At 41.0% G+C, this 16,477-nt stretch overlaps 1 protein-coding gene across 4 annotated transcripts in view; it reads left to right on the forward strand.

Moving 5' to 3' along the window:
• The window catches only part of JADE2 (jade family PHD finger 2), a 145,378-nt gene that overhangs the window by 88,534 nt on the left and 40,367 nt on the right, over positions 1-16,477 (forward strand). The gene's annotated exons all lie outside the window — the stretch shown is intronic.

Below are 16,477 nucleotides of genomic sequence, written 5' to 3' on the forward strand. Positions count from 1 at the left end.
GCTAAATTCTGTTACCTGTATAAATTATACAAATTGGACAACTTCACATACTTTATTTTGCAATTTAACAAATTTGCATAATTCAGACATGGGGAAGGCAAGGAGCCACTGGAAGTCTTTGACATCACCTGTCTGACTTCTTGATATCTCAGCACAATTTAAAGCATATATTTCACACTATTTATGCCATTTCAAGCATATCTTCAAATCCATAAGAAGCAGAACTTACTCTTTTTAAAGCTGAAAGCTGATATTCTCAGGGAGTTCTCTGCTTTTTCCTGCAATACAACTATTGTTTATGCCAGAGGTTTTCAACCTTTTAAAGTCTACGGCTCAAAACTACATTCTTTCTGCAGCACATCTTCCCTTGTTGAGTGTACCCTCAGCCTAGAAACTGTCCAGCACTGGCATTTTCATTCCTCCATCACTCTTGAGTATGGTAGACAAAAGTGTGTCAACTAGCCCTGGTGGAACGCTGAATGCACCAGGTCCCATGGTACAAAGGTCTTACTAAGATTGATACAGTGGTGCCCCGCAAGACGAATGCCTCGCAAAATGAAAAACGCGCAAGACGAAAGGGTTTTTCGGTTTTTGCGTCGCTTCGCAAGACGAATTTCCCTATGGGCTTGCTTCGCAAGATGAAAACGTCTTGCGAGTTTGTTCGCTTTTTTCCTAAAGCCGCTTGAAGAGGCGCAGTTGCAACGGACCGTGCTTCGCAAGATGAAAAACATCGCAAGACGAAAAGACTCGCGGAATGAATTAATTTCGTCTTGCGAGGCACCACTGTAAATTTAAGGGTACCTGGTGACTCCCCCAGGTGTTTGTTACTTGATCTGAAGGGCACATTCAAACTCCAGTCTTACAGCTCAGTCTTTGGAGACACTTAGTTTAGGACAGTGATCACTCGTGATTTTTGGTATACCTCACATAATATTTTTATGACATTTTTCAATTTTAGCTTTGAGGTGCTTTCTCCCAAAAAGTTATATGCTGCAACGTATTTGCAGCTCCACTGTACTGTTTACATTTCTCTCTTTTATTGTATTATCCTTTCTGCCATTTTTTTTTGCTCTGTTTTCCTTCTTTGAGTCTTGTAGCTTCTTTCTCTACTTGCATAACAGAGTGAAATAAAGGCATATTTGAGGGGCAGGAGGGGAGAAAATTGTAGCTGCTCAGGTACTGATGGCCAAGCTAGGAGTCCTTCCTGTTCCCCAAGGTTCTCTTGTGCCCTTCAAGTGGGGAGGGCGGCCCCTACCGATTTGAGAAATCCTGATCTAATGCACAGTCTCCAGTAAGGCTTAATTAAGGTCTATTTATTCCTCAAGGAGGAAGGGAAAGCAGTTATTAAATTGAGCTTGGGTGCGTGGGAGCAAAGCTCTTCTCATGAGCAGTTGATTTCCTGATCAGTCTTGTTTGTACTGCCAGTAACAGCTGATTAGAGGCACTGTCAATAATGTCTCTGTGTTCTCCTGATGAGTGGGGGCTGAGAGATGAAGATACACTTGTAGATGGAACTGTAGGGGATGTTTCACATATAATTTCCTGAAATACAGTTTAGTATATTGGTCTTTTACAAAACAGCTTGCACTTGATTTTGAAATAAATAATTCTCTTGTACACTTTGTAGACCCAGAAATGTGTATACTTTACAACTGGTTTCGACTTTAATCATCAGTATTCTATATTTTACTCAGTTTTTGGACCAGAGCACATATGCCTTCTACCAGATCAGACTGTTCATCCATCAAACCCAGTTTTGTTCACTTTGCGTGGCAGTGACTCTCCAGGGAGTCAGGCAGAGGCATCTTTAACATCACTTGCAATGTGGTTTCCTAATTGGAGATGCCAGAGATTTAACTTGGGGACAAAGCATGTTCTCCAACACTGAATGGGGTAGTAGTCTGGCTAATGCTTTCTGTGTTCTGCAATGTGTGTCTTATGAATGGGTAAGGTGGATAAGTAGAACACAAACCCTACTCCAGTGGTTTTCAGACTTTCTTGTCTGGACCAAACTTCCTTGTCTGAATAAAAATTTGTTCATGCCACACCAATTTTTTTTTTTTACTGATAAGAAATACATTGGGAAACAAAAAGAAACGACCCCTGGCAGTGCTTGATTTATAACAAGCGAAATCAATTACGTTATAAGATGATCATGGGGCATCCAGAAAGTATAAAATAAGTCTTCTCCAGCACTCTTGAACCGGATCACTCTTGAACTGGATCACAACTAGGTTTGTCCTCAGTATCGATTGATGCTCCCATTCTCATTTTGAAAAGATACCTATCCATATTCTTCAATATAAATATATAGAGAGAGATACAGTACAGATACAGATATTACACTGTACTGAAATGTTTAAATGTTTCTTTGATTGTCCTTGAAACTTCTTGCCACACCAATATGGCACGCCACACCCTTTGAGAACCACTGCTCTACTCTGTTGCCCTTTTCATGTTCCGATCTTTATTGAATTAAAGATTGGTTAAAGATTCTTTAAACTTCCCCCTCCCCTGAGCTGTGTTATAATCTATTTTATTTTGTCTTTGCAATGCCTTGTAGGTATCTTCAATTTATGGAACTGATCTTCTTTTGCACTTCAGTGAATGAAGTCTGAATCAAAATCATTGATATATTGGTATTGTGTATGAAGTAATGCTTAATACTGTTCCGTCTTTCATCTCCTTGGCTCTGTGTATTTTATTTCTTGAATTGTGGGTGGGATGTGGGAAGCCATGTCCTTTTAAGCATGGATTCTACTTCCTTTAATTGTCAGGCCCACTTCCTTTTATCTGCTTTCCAACCAGTTCCTGTGGTATAGATCATCCTTGTTCATGTCTGACTACATATTGCTATTCATATATTACAAACAGGAGGAGGATGCCATTAAGAGTCAGTTCATCCATTTGTCTTCCACATGTATAGTTACCAAGCTCTTTGATTTTGTAGGGGAAGTGAACTCATCTTAGGATAAAGTTTGCAGGAAATACCCTATAATCAGTTTAGAAGGCAGCTTTCATTTTCTTGGAACTCTTTTTGGTAACCCATGTGTTGCGCAAGAAGCCTTCAAGTGAGGGCTGAATTTTTTTGTTCTCATCTCTTTTTGTATGAATAAGAAAACCAGTAAACCCACTGCCACTTAACACTGTGTTATCGGTTTTGAATGGAGGATGCAATCAATCATAGGAATTAGATGTGAACTAGCAATTATAGAAGCCTTGGAAACAGATCTGGAGCTTGGTCTCACTTAGTTTTTCACCACTGTCAATCTGAAGCAGCTCCATTGGACATTCCAGAGCTGATTTTGTTGGTCTTTCATTAAATAAGTTATTACTTTTTACAGAACATGTGCAACATTGCTATTAAAATTGATTTTTTTCAAATGTATGCAGCCGTGGGATGTATTATTAAGTTCATAATATGAAGTATTTAAAAGCCCTCAAGTGATCAATACAAATAAGTGCTTTATAACTAGAGAGACCCGAGGTCTCATTGACTGCAATATTTGTCTTCATGGGGGCACAGAAGCATAATGCGAGGAAAATGTTCTGCTGTATTAGAATTAAAAATCCATGCAGATCTCTCTGGGACAGCACTTGAGGAGCTGTTACTGCTGATTCAGTTACTGCTGGAAAATCCATTAGGATTACCACTTCTGATGTAGTGGATGTTCTTACAAAGAATGATAGAAAAAATGACAAAGCCAGATTTGTTGATGTTCCGATCATTTTACTTTGCCTGTGGTTGCGATCCTATTACAGACTTAATCCTACTAAAAAGCACCATTGAACTCAGTGGGATAGAATTGTGTTGTAATGTAAGGAAAAGGGCCTTTTCAGTTGTGGCATTCCTTCCCTAGAGAAGCCCAGCTAGTGCAATCACTACTGTTCTTTGAGAAAACAGTGAAAACAGGTTTAGATAATTCTCCATGTTCATTTAATCCTACTCCAGGGCCCCCTCTTTGGGAGTATTGGGGAGGTATGTAAGTTGCTGCTTTCCCTGCCCCTATCTCCTGGTAAGCCCCCTCCTCATAAACACACAGGTATAGGGCTATATAGGGGCAGCACTGGGGGCACTTTGCCCAGAACCTCCTCAAAACCTGGAGCCAGTTATGCATTCGGACTTGAGAGGATATTAGGAACCAAATAGCCTCATAATCAGAGTTGTATCAGAACAGTTCTGTGATAGGAGAGCTTTAATGCAGAGGCTGTGTGTGTGTGTGTGTGTGTGTGTGTGCGCGCGCGCGCGCGCGCGCTGATTATAAAGTGACTTCTAAAAACATTTTGCCATCATCTTAAATTTAAGAAATAATTGATGTTGGTGGGTGGCATAAAGGGTGCTAATTGGTTCCTGTAAATCTTTTAAGTGCATTAGCGGGATGTGCTCATAATGAAATATCTAGGAGCTTCATAGCGCACGCTTGGCTCATATGCTAGCTGTATTTTGTTTCATTTATGGAGAAGGGTTTCTGTGCCACTCATCACTGTATCACCTGAGCACCTTAATGCACCACTTTAAAAAGAAGCAAGCAAGCATTGTGTTGTTCCTTTTATTCCTCTTACAAAGGAAGCAAAATCAGAGGTAAATATTTAGAAAGGAAGGAAGCATGGAAGGGTCCCATCAATTTCTAAATAATTCCTTTGACGTTCATGGGATATATCCAGAGCTGGTGATTTGTCAGCAAGTTCACCTCCTGATCTTAACAGAAAGCAAATTTTAGCGATTTCAGAGGAAAGCACTTGCATGTGCTTAAACAGAGATCCCCACCAATACTGAAGTTCGGTCATCGCTATTTTTGATTTAGGACTTGTGAGTTCAGAAAGCACTGGAAAATGAGATTTTAATGAACTTATCTGCTAAGAAGGTTTTAAAAAATATACCCTTGCCAGCTCAGAATTTCCTGACCCCACCATACTGTAGCCAGATTGCATGATTTATCTTTTGACAGAACTGTGCCTCTAATTTCCATTGGAATATTTGAAATGGTTTGGTATCATTGTCACTGAACAATCAGAGCACACCAGGACAAAAAGCGTGTGTGCCCAAAATCCAAAGGAAGGGTTTGGGGGATTAAGGGAGAGAACCAGTCCTATTTATTTATCGTGCTTTGAAATCCCAGTTCATGTTCTGATAGTTTTAATAGTTTTTATTCTTGCAACATCCCTGTGGGGTAGGTAAAGGGCATTTTCAAACTAAAGCAGACAGATTTTAAGTGCCTTTCATAAAGCTATATACAGAAAGAACATTATTGTTGTTGTTGCTATTGTTATTATTTATTAAATTTATATACCACCCTTCATTTACAGCATAAGAATACCAAATGAGAACACAAAATATGTAACAACGACAACTAAAGAAAACCAATAATCCCCCTCCCACAAACACGTATAAAAGGTCATAAATTAAAAGTAAGATAAACATTTAGTGCATAGGAAATACTGCCTCTGTTCTGAAATCTGCCTCATGCTGCATTTAAAAAAAAGGATGCCCACATGCTTACTGCTGAAATTTGCCAAAAGAGTAAAATAAAAAAGAAGACAAAAGACTTAGGGCTTAGGCGGTAGAGTTTCTTCCTGTTAAAATTGTAGGATTGCAGCTATATTTATTATATCTCAGTATCTAAGAGTGGTTATATATGTTATACATATTAGTATGCATGCGTGTGTGTGTGTGTGTGTGCGCGCACACACACACACACACAGACACGCACGCACACAATTAGATTTGTGCTGTTGGGAATCAACTAATGGCACAGCCAGTGGCCTTAAAATTGTTGCTCATGAGCAATTTTATCATCCTCTCCAATATACTCTGCAGGGCGAAAGGAGTTCTGGTTTCAGTAAATTGATTTCAGTTGAAGTGCAGTTTAGCTGGAAATAAGTCTCAGTTATTGCACAAGGTGGTTCATCTGTTAATATTTCTCTCTGGCTTATTAAGCAATTCATTATCAGAACACTTCAAAAGTAGAAAAATGTGTATTTAATGGGAAACTGTTGATCCTCTTGCCATGGGACTAATATGAGCATGCCAAACCACCACACCTCTACCACATAACATCATTATGAATATGTGGTTGATGAGAGTCCAAAGAAAGAGAATTCTCAATGGGATGATTGGAGCCTCACCCTTGCCTGATGCTAATCTCAGCGGAGAGATTGCATTGGTAATGCAAAGTGGGATCCTTTTTAATAGTGTTTTGTAGTACTGCCCTGGGGGTAGAAATACTGAAGGACAGGATTTATAAATATAATTACAAACCAACCAACCAACCAAATAAATAAATAAACGGAGAAGTTCTGTTTGTAAGTTTTGAATTTATGACAACTTATTTTAGACCGTTGTGAGGTTTTGACACATTTCATTGCCTTTTGCTGTCTATGAAAAACACTAGAGTTGACAACCTTCTTGCTGGCATTGCTCCTGTACCTGTATTTTTGCCCTAAAGCAGGACTGGCAGAAATTAAGCATTTTACACTTTCCTCCAAACATAGATCTGATGGGAAGCATCACCTGTTCTATTTCTACCTGTCATGCAGTTTTTAGGTGCAGCAGTCCTTCCTTTAAAAAAAGTTGGCAATTAGTAAACATCCATCAAGCAGTATTTATATCCATCGTAACTCATTTCACCTAAGGAGGGATATAAATAGATAGCTTCCATTCCATAGTGGTTGAACCACGGCTTTCCCAGGCCTGTTTTTATGTAGCAGGTCCCCGCTATAAGAATGCTCATTATCCAAAATCTCAGAGAGACACAAAGAATTATACCCAAACCTCGCTACACAAATGGCTGATTCAGATATCTGAACAGCCGAGAGTTTGCCCACTTTCTTACTTGTTTGTGTTTTGCTGGTTGGCGGCAGCCATTTTAAGCAGAAAGCATGGAGGGAGGACGAGAGATCGGACAAATTGGAGAGCTGGAGAGATCGAACAGCCTCCCCCCTTGTTTGACTTCTTCTGATTGGTTGCAGCAGTTTCAGTCAGAAAGCAGGGAGGGAGGAAGAACCAACAAATGACGAATTAGATATGTCCCCATAGGAAATAATGAAAGCCATCAACTTGTTACGCAAACACTCGCTTAACAAACAATTTCCTGGGATATTGAAAAGCAGGACCTGCGTGTGCTTTTGAATTCGTTTGTGTTAGTCTAATTACATAGTCCCTTAGCACTGTGTCTGGGATTGCTATAGTGATTCCAGCTCTCTTTCAAGGGGCTGCTTGCATATTACATTTCCCCTGCTGCTCTAGAGTGAAAAGCACTGAACTGTCTAGAAATGGTGCTGGCTCTGCATTTTCTCTTTCTCTTATGCCTGTGACATAAGTGAAGAACAAGATACTTGATGGCCAAGAGAGCTCCTCTGTTGAACACTGTCAAAAGCCAATAGTTCCACTCAGTAGGTTTTTTTTTTAAAAGAAAACTTTATGAATAGCAATAACTTTATATGATGCTGAGGAAGATAAATGGAGCATAAATGGAAAAAGAACTTTACCCTCAGGCCTCGTCGTTTAGCGATTCATAAGCCATTAATCGCCTCATACCCATCAAGTACATTTGTCGAATAGGCTCCGGGGTACTTGTGAGTGGAGCTTGGCAAACTAATTACAGTGCTAATGTAATTACACATAAATGGAATGCAAGTGTATGTGTGTAAGAGACAAGAGAAGGAGATTGGCCGTATAACCAACGAGCGTTCCCGTTCATGCAGGCATCGCATATAATTCTTGCTTACTGTTTAAAAGCCCCAGTGGAGCTCCAGTCTTCTGCTCACCTTCAGAACTAAGTGAAGCCAGCCAGGAGATGGAAGAGGTTTTTCAGCAACTAAGTCCCATTTCTTGTGGGTTCAGCTGGTGGTATCACTAACAATGAAAAATTTACAGTCTTCACTGGCCAGAGGGAAAAGGCTGTAACAGAAGGCGTAGGGTAAGGATACAGTTGCAGGCATAAGAAGTTTGTTTCCATTTTGAATTAAATAGGCACTCTCTCAGTGCTTTTGTCAACTCTGGCTTGGTGTTACATTACTTTTGAAAACCCTCTCTGTACCTTCTTCACCTTTGTCCTGCTTTATGAAAGAAGAACAGTTTGGACCCAATGCTAAGCCATAGTTTGTTTAAACCACGGTTTGTGAAGAAGTAGGGTTCCACTCACAGACAAACAAAGGAACAGTGGTTTATTTCATTTGAGGTTGGTTTCTTGTCCCCCTGCCTCTTTTTAGCATTTCAGGCCTGGCTTCTATTACGAGCTTTTATTGGGAGTAGTGACTTTCTTATTTCTTTTTATACAAGTGTTCATCTTCCTGTTTAACCGGTGAGCTGAACGATGCAACCTCTGTAGGCCTACTTCTTCAGAGAGGTGGCTAAATACTACTAGATTATAGTACATTCTCTGGAATTCCATTTGCACCTCCTGTCTATTCCACAGGTTGACAAAGATCCTTACCTCTTCCATGTTCCAGTCTTTGACCTCATGCATGTGGGGTGCCAATTGCTGTGAAATCCTTGTATCCTTAGCCACAGCAGAGGGAGTCTATGAGAGAAAGTCTTGTCTGCCGTAGCTGTGGCAGTGACCTCTCTGTGTGTTTTAGGTCCCAAGAATACCAATTTAGATTACACATATTAGTTTATTCACCTTCCAAGGAAACATGAAGAAGTACCAGGTGTGTGTATGGGTTTTTTATTGTCCTTTACTGGACAGTACCTGCTACATGCTCTTCATAGCCTTGATACCTAGGTCCAGCATGACTGCCTCAAGGGAGCATGCATGCTTGGGTCCATGGAAATAGCTTTCTGGAGTCACTCTTCGGTCAACAATGTACAAAGTACAGAAGATTCGCAAATGTGGCTTTCCCAGAAGCAGAACTGCAAAAAGCACTTGAGTGTGGAGGAGCAAAGGTTGGCGTTGTCTGCTTCCTTTGTGTGGGTTTTTGCATTGGTTTTTTAAATTGGATAAGTTGCTAAGAGCAAAATTATGCTTTTATTATGCGTTCCTGGATAGATGTTAGGAAAATGGCCCAATGTTTTTCTCAGGTTTTTTCTTCCCACACGCGTGCTGCAGAGCTAGGCTGGAGAGAGAGGAGAGGGCTAGTCAGCAAGGAGGTTTGTGGAAGAAGAAGCCTGCTGTCAGGTAGAGTGAGGACAAGGTGCAGAAAACGTTGCCCCGTACCTCTGTAACCATGCAAAGTGAATGGCTGGGATGGAGATTTGGGGGGGAAACTAGGATGAAGTCAAGATAGTCTGATCAGATATGACACCACACCATGGTTAATGCAAGTCAGGATTGCCATGGTTTCAGATTATGGTTTGTTGGCTCCCAATAAACCATACAAACCATAGCTAATTCGTTGGGAAGTGAGTTGAGATGTGGAAATAAAACCACAGTTAAGCTAAACAAACCATGGCTTAGCATTAACTTGAAACATAGATTCATAGCAAAGGCACTGCCATAATTTCTGTTCTACTTAATATCTGTACTGGCTCTACCTCAGATTTAATGTATGGGCATTAAGAAAAATGTGGTCACTTACGGTAGACTATTTGTTGTACTCCACCTTAAGTTTACCTGTTAGACTGCATAAAAGAAAAGGTAGGAATCATGCAAACTAGGGCTTCCAAATACTGAAACTTGTTTGGTTGACTGGCTTTGAATTACTTAACAGTTGGTTGACATAGAAATAATTGGTTTACATTGAAATAAATACAAGTTTTTTCTCAGCACAGGTGTCATTTAGGTTATTTGTAGAATGGAAGTGCTGATTTCTCATTTAATAGCACAACAGAATAATTTGTTTAGACAGACCTTGCTTCAACTTGAATGGATTGTTCAGTTAATGCTTTCAGTCCTATGAAAGAATACTTCCAATAATATATAAACAAAGAATCCTCAAGCTAGCTAGCTTTGTCACATCTGGACTGCAATACACACTTCAGGTTCTGTAGCAGTGAAGAACAAGTAGAAAGGCACTTGTTTCCCAAAACATAACTGGATACTGAAATGGTTGATGAACTGACTTGTTCTCCTCCAGCTCATGGAAAGCATTCCAGTCACTTCGGGGCTAGGGTCCTCCTCCCCCCATTTTCCAGAGGCACGGCCCTTCAACTTTTGTTGATCTAGAAGGGCCTAGACCTCCCTCCGTGTTCCCATGTCAGACCTGCCTAATGTCAGAAATACAGAGTCTTGTCAGAGCTCCAGAGAAATTTGACAGTCCTCCCCAAAAGGATAGCTTTGATCTTTTACCCAGCCTGTCATGAATTAGGCAGGGCAAGTGCAAGTGAAATGGAACATTAGTCCATTCGGTACGTCTTTGCTCCCTCTCACAACTGGGTGGTGGGAGTGCACAACAGTGTCTGCAGGTTCTGTGGGTGGAATGAGCATCTGGGGGCAGAAAGGTAAGGACAGCAAAGGGATTGCAGCCTACACAACAGAGGTATTTTGGTGCAGAACACTCCGTTTTCTCTTCTCACTGCCATCCCCCCACATCACTGCTCAGCAATGGCATGATATAAGCTCTTCTCCTTTGGTGGTGGTGGGGAGCAGCCTGATCAAAGGGGCCTTCCCCAGCCATTCCTTACCCTGGTCTTCACTCAAACAAGAAGGGAAAAGGGAATAGAAGCAGCTCCCCAGGAAGAGGCAGCGAGAGAGAGGCACCACAAGAGCTACAACAAGTTTTCTAGCATTGTGATCCTACTCAGTCCTCAGAGAAAAGGCATGTGTCGTGGTCAGAAACCTTCCAGGATTTGATTATCTAAATGCACATAGCCTCTCCTTCCTTGACTCAGGATCTCGATTAGTGAAAAGGCTTACCATTTTAAAGGGTGCTGATATGCATACTCAAGCTCTCGCTGGACAATGCTTCTTTATACTGCCATCTTCAGTATAAGCCAGTAGCTATAAACCTCTCAAAAAGTTGTCTGTGTGTACTGTGCCATGAAGCAGTATATACTAAGGCTGTGTACCAGCCACAAGATCCAACCTGTACCTGTAGCTTTGGGAAGCAACCCATCTGTTTTAGCAACTTTTATGTCTTTTCAGCTCAACACATTATTTGAGACCAGATAGATCTGTTAGAAAAACGAATTTGTTGCTTTCTTTCCATTCACTACAATGAGGAATATAAACAGGGATATAACTTTTTTAGTTTTACAGAGGTGCATGACATAAGAGCCTCCCCAGAATGGATTAAGCCAGCAAAATTGTAGGCAACTGATTTTTTTTATATATATAAAATGGGGTTTCTGTTCCCCATAACATATTTTTGCAGATACAGAAAGAGAGAGCTCTCTTATCAACTATGCTTCACTTTTCCTTTTTCCTTTTTTTAAAAAGGCCACCCAGGTCTACCTGGGACTTTAGGAAGTTCCTGATCCATTGCTTTGTTAATGGCACAATCCAACTACAAACTATGAAAACCTCACCCAAATCACCCCTATTTGCCTTATAATTTGGGAAGTACACAGAGTCAATGTGTGCTTCCTATTATATATCAAATTTAGATTCTGAAAGCATCCTGTAGTCATCCATGAGGTTTGCCAACAGCAAAACTGGTACTGTTAGGTTTCTCTGCATGTTCTAGCGTAACTATTCTAGCGTTTGAAAGCCCTAGTAGGGAATTGTGTTGTCTGGCTGGCTGAATCCCAGACTGACATAGACATGCAAGATGCCAATCCAGATCCTTGCCTAAACTTGTCAAGCCAAGGAAAACAGCATGAAAATGGATGGCTCTTTGAGATGCTCTTTATGTTGCCCAGGTGTCCAAGCACATTGTAGATCTGCATGTTTTCTGAGCCAATTACTCCCTGCCAAAATTCAGATAGTGGTATCTGAATAAATTGTTCAAATCGCATACACCTTATTCTCTCGACAATGTTTAACTCTCCCTCTCTCTTTTAATATTGTGCCTATCCTTGGTCTTCTGCACAGCTGTTAACACAAAACTACTCAGATTTCTACATTATTTTCCATAATTTATTCTGTGTACAACCTTAAGTTTTTCAAAGAATTTAGTGTGCTTGACAAGAGGTGGGGAAACAGAAATGCGTAAAGAGAGAGAAAGGACTGGATACTGAGACCTAAACGCTTGTGAAGGGGTGTGTACTGGGAATAGCTACAGGGCAAAGAGAATAGAGAACCAAAGTCCCAGCTCTCAATCACTGGCAGTGCTTCACCAAATGCTACAAAAAAAACAGCTTCTTTCTACTTAATAGCTTTAACTAGGAAGTAACTACTTGTACCATAATCATACCCTAGATCAGTAGCTCCCAACCTTTTTTGACCATGCCCCACCTAAGCATCTCTAAAATCCTGATGCCCTCCCCCCGTGAGATGTAATTCTTATTATTTAAAAAGGAAGCCTAAAATGAGTTATTAACTATTAATAACTCATTCTCGAATTCCCACCCCCTTAAAAATCAAATTGCCCCCCTGTGGGGTGTGTACCCCACATTAGGAACCATGGTCCTAGACCCAAGCCCAGGAGGGGGTGACATTTCAGGGTCAGGACATCCTGGACTGCAGGCCCATTATCATGAAAAAGAATAAAATAGGCTAAATTGCCAGACTTAATTATCTGTAACTATATGGGGTATCTGGACACTGGTGGCACTGTGGTCTAAACCACTGAGCCTAGGGCTTGCCAATCAGAAGGTCAGCAGGTCGAATCCCCGTGACGGGGTGAGCTCCCGTTGCTCGGTCCCAGCTCCTGCCAACCTAGCAGTTCGAAAGCACGTCAAAGTGCAAGTAGATAAATAGGTACTGCTCCGGTGGAAAGGTAAACAGCACTTCCAAGTGCTGCCTTGGTTTCGCCAGAAGCGGCTTAGTCATGCTGGCCACATGACCCGGAAGCTGTACGCCAGCTCCCTTGGCCAGTAAAGCGAGATGAGTGCCGCAACCCCAGAGTCGTTCACAACTGGACCAAACAGTCAGAGGTCCCTTTACCTTTACCTTTACCTTTTACAGTGGTACCTCGGGTTAAGTACTTAATTTGTTCCGGAGGTCCGTACTTAACCTGAAACTGTTCTTAACCTGAAGCACCACTTTAGCTAATGGTGCCCCCTGCTGCCGCCGTGCCGCCGGAGCACGATTTCTGTTCTCATCCTGAAGCAAAGTTCTTAACCTGAGGTACTATTTCCGGGTTAGCAGAGTCTGTAACCTGAAGTGTATGTAACCTGAGGTACGACTGTATATGGGGTATCTACTAAAGGTGCACCATAGATATCCACTACCCCCTGCACACTTTTACAGGGCCATGCATACCCTGAAAAAAAATGGGGTGGGGATATTTGGAGACCTGGGGAGGAAATGGCAAAATTCTTACACCTTTTTAGGCTCTCTTTAGGTTGCTAGCTCTGTAGAGAAAACACACAAACAAACAAACAAACAAAACATGCTTGTAGATGAAATTTTAGAATTTGTGGTTTGAGTCACCAGAGATCCCGTGCCACTCTGTGTGACATGCTGTCTCAATAGCGACAAGCCCCAAAGAGTTCCTGCTGGCATTTCCTAGTTTGAGGCACCAACAGGGTCTGGCAGCAGGAGGGTGGAACAAGCACTACAATAATCAAGGGCATTAACATCACAGGGAAAGTGGGAGTCCATGTTGCCAATAGGATTTATAAGCCCCAGGACATATGTGGCTTCTGAATCCTGGCTTGCTTGGAAGCTGTTGACCTTAGTTTCAGAGACGTACATAGGGTCCCTTGCATCCTTGCAAGGAGCTGATACAGCACCCACCCGCCGAAAAATATCACTTTACTGCACACTTTTGTGCCATGGTGCAGGAAGGACTGGAAGCTTCTCCTGCGTTTGAATTCACTGCGACAATTGCGGCCTGCCACCACACACATACATTGTACACTCCATAGTCTGAGAGATGATTTCTTCCCCCTCCCTGGGCCTGCGCCCCCCAGCGGGGGCCAGTTTCACAAACCCCCAGGTACGTCTCTGCTTAGTTTCCAGTTCACATATGGCAGTAAGCTATGGTCAACTTCACTTCCTACTTTGTTTTGTCCACACACATGAAGGAAGGATTGAAGCAGTAGTAAGGGGGTTCTGTGTACTTGCATGAATTTCCATTCATTCATTCAAAACATGTACCTTCTGCTCTGCAACTGGAAAAGCTCCCAATTAAAAAACTAGCAAACCAGGCTTTCAGTACATGATGAAAAGAAGAGAGGATGGGAAGCGAAGAGGAACAGAAGCTCAACCTATTATTCTGTAACTACGCCTTTTGCAGTCTGGATCCAACCTTTAAACTATCTTGCAGTTGTTACTTTTCTGCCCATATTAAGATAAAGCTTTTATTCCTCCCCTCTTTTGATCCTCACATTCAGTTCATCCCATCATTGTCCCAGGGGTCATGGCCAGAGGTTAGGGTGCACCACCTTAGAGATCAACAGGAAGCTCCTTGGATAGGAGCACCTGCAGAAGAGCCTTTGAAGATAGCTTACATTGATTGGTCAGATGTAACCAGTGTATTTGGTCTCAAGGGGAGTGCATAGAAGAATAGATCTGAGTGATAGGGAGCAATGTCTAAAGGGCATTTGTTATTTGCGTAAAATTAATATGTATGCTCGTCATATTCTCATGTCTGGCAGTCATGCAGCCAGAAGCATAAGAAACTTAAACAAAGGGACCTAAAAAGCCCAAAGGACACCAATCAATGCTCTAATATTTCAAAATAGGAAAAAAGGAAGCAGATCTGTGTTACAACTTTGTACTGGGTGCAGAGGAATAATTATTGGGCCCTGAGTATGCGCTACAGGAGTGTGTTGTGATTAGCCAATTGTGTTTACACTACTGATTTTGCACTGAATGCAATGTGTGCATATTGCAGATAAATCACAGCATCATTCTGTACCATGAACATATGGTGTGAACCATAACTGAAAATCACTTTTATGATCCTGCTTATGAATAAGATAATCTGTATCGCTCTACAAATTTAGTTAGGTGGTGGTAATTGTGTACTTTTGATTTAATTGTGGTCATCTAACCTGTTTTCTTTTGCATATTCATCATTTATTTATTGATTTAGATTTCAGTTGGGGAAATATGATGCAAATACCCTTAGCAAAATAAAATGTGTAGCAGCAAGAGTGTCTTGCAAATATAGCACTTCTTAAAGTACCCCTCTGAGACACCCTGCTTATTCAGTGTTTTTAAAGGTAAGAGCTTTGGTGCTCTAGTTAGCCTCATTGTACATGCTCAATGGCAGACTGTTCCATTGAACAGTGGGGTTGCATTCCTATTGGCCTTGGGAAAGTGTTAGAATGGGGGGAGAAAAACCCTCAAAGAAGAAGTTGGGTGAGAATGAAGGCTTGGTGAAATTTTAACACTTGTAGATTTTCCTGCTTTAGTTGCTAGTTTTTATTTATTTATTTGTATCTTTCTAAAAACTGTATACCATCTCTCTCCCATTATCAACATCTTAGCTAATTAACAAAATATCAATAAAATGTCCAAAGAACAATTATTAAAAACCAAATAATCACATGATTAAGGTAGCAGCCAGAAATTACTTTTGCTAACAAGATGGGTTTGGTATAATTTCAAAGTAAAGATTCCTGCTGTGGATCAGCCACTGACAGGATCACATTACCAGCTATAGTTGCTGAGAAATCTGGTATAATGAGAATAAAAAGCAAAGTAAGACATACAAAAAGTAAGCAGACCACCCCATTTTAGCATATCAGCTGACTAGGGAAAACAAAGAACCACTACCACAAAAGGGGTAGATTTTAAGAGTGCAAGAAAAAAAATATTTATAAAATACAGTTAACATAAATACCAAAAAATACAAAACAAATTAATTTATCACTTTTTGTAGTGTTTGTGAATGCCCCCTCCCCTTTAAATTTTGTGCAGGGGGTGTAAAGCAAACTAATAAACACATTGTGAGCAGTTGCCATTACTGTTAAAATGGATCAGTTTTCACAAGCTTATTTGCATCAAAGCATTCTTTTTAAAAGTTCAAACAACAGAGAACATCCTTGCAAGACATAAATGTTGATACTGCCAAAGCAAATTATTGGCACTGGTTTGACTGATCTCATCCCTCTTTACTACCCACTGTTTGCCACTTTAATGGACACATCCTTTTATTACTAACTGTGACACATAAACTCAGCCTTCAGAACCAAAAGCAGCTTTCTGAACAAGACCTTGTTTTACCAATCCATTTGTCTATTCAACACTATAAAGTGTTTCTTTTATGTACAATGGCCTTGTGAAAATACCCTTTATAGGTAGTTAACTATGTAGCTCAGGTACAATGGCAGGTACTCCAGGGAGTTGCTTCCAGGGCTTAAAGGCAAGACTGGTTAACAGAACAGTCATAGTCCACAAAGGGAGCAGGATTGTTGTTTCTTTAAGTAGACACCAATTATAGTCAGGGGAGGCAAGCATTCTTTTCTGTGCCCAGCTTTGGCACATATTTCGATTGGGCTAAGGTGATGAGGCTCTGTCAACGATGTGCTCCTTTTGCGTCG

Source organism: Podarcis gaigeae (assembly GCF_964106915.1).
Source record: "Podarcis gaigeae genome assembly, chromosome: 2".
In the NCBI taxonomy this organism is placed as follows: Eukaryota; Metazoa; Chordata; class Lepidosauria; order Squamata; family Lacertidae; genus Podarcis; species Podarcis gaigeae.